This window comes from Ascaphus truei, unplaced genomic scaffold, assembly GCF_040206685.1.
Source record: "Ascaphus truei isolate aAscTru1 unplaced genomic scaffold, aAscTru1.hap1 HAP1_SCAFFOLD_397, whole genome shotgun sequence".
Taxonomy (NCBI): Eukaryota; Metazoa; Chordata; class Amphibia; order Anura; family Ascaphidae; genus Ascaphus; species Ascaphus truei.
Genome location: NW_027456727.1, coordinates 154664 through 155650, shown reverse-complemented (window position 1 = coordinate 155650; position 987 = coordinate 154664). Strand labels below are relative to the sequence as shown.

At 44.9% G+C, this 987-nt stretch overlaps 1 non-coding gene across 1 annotated transcript; it reads right to left on the bottom strand.

Moving 5' to 3' along the window:
* Positions 1-457: 457 nt before the first annotated feature.
* Positions 458-617, bottom strand: LOC142483936 (U1 spliceosomal RNA). The gene has a single exon (XR_012797507.1). It is a non-coding gene; the product is annotated as a U1 spliceosomal RNA (small nuclear RNA).
* Between the last annotated feature and the right edge of the window lie 370 nt (positions 618-987).

The following is a 987-nucleotide window of genomic DNA, read 5'->3' as shown; positions in this document are numbered from 1 at the left end:
AGTCAGTAGGAGGAGTTGGGGGGAGTTACATGGTGCACAGATTATAAGGAGATGTATCACATTCTGCGTCTCTGTCCCAGCATGCACCTTGGGGAGAGTCAGTAGGAGGAGTTGGGGGGAGTTACATGGTGCACAGATTATAAGGAGATGTATCACATTGTGTGTCTCTGCCCCAGCATGCACCTTGGGGAGAGTCAATAGGAGGAGGTGGGGGAGTTACATGGTGCACAGATTCTTTTGAGATGTATCACAACTTGCATATCTCTGATACTGTTTTTTTTTTAACCTTTTATTTGCCCCCCAAAAATCCTCCATATCTGAAGTGCCATAAGTCTAACATTGACCAGGTTCAAAGCCCAAGCAGTGGCAATAGCAGCTTGTCTGAACAAACACCTGTGCTGTGGGTGGTTGTTGTTGTTGTTGATTTTTGTTTCTGTTTTTTCTAACAGTCGAAAAACAGGGGAGAGCGCGCACGCAGTCCCCCACTACCAGAAATTGTGCAGTCGAGTTTCCCGCATGTGGGGAAATCGCAGAGGTCAGCTAGCTCCAAGTGCAATGAGCAAGCCTCGACCTGGGAGAGCCACCTGCAGGATCGTGGCTTTTTTTTTTTTTTTTTTTTTAACTTTTTTATTCAACACATTTTTTAAATTTACAGACTTTTTGGCAACCAAAAAAAAACACACCATATTAACAGCCATATGACATTAGCAAACCACAAAAACATTCTATATTTACATTTTCTTCCTCCTTTCTTTCCCCACAGAAAATTACTGTTCAAAATCACAATTACACACTCTTTCATCCCATTCTGTCGCCATTCTTCCTTCCCAGCCATCCCTCCCTCCCATACATTCCCGTATGCTTTTCCCCACGGCACCCGCCGTGGAGGGGAGCACCGGCCCACCTCTTCTCTCCGGTAACTCCACGTAAAGGGACCCAGACTGTACTACTGTACTTCTCACAAAAAGACAAACTCTTCCTCATAAA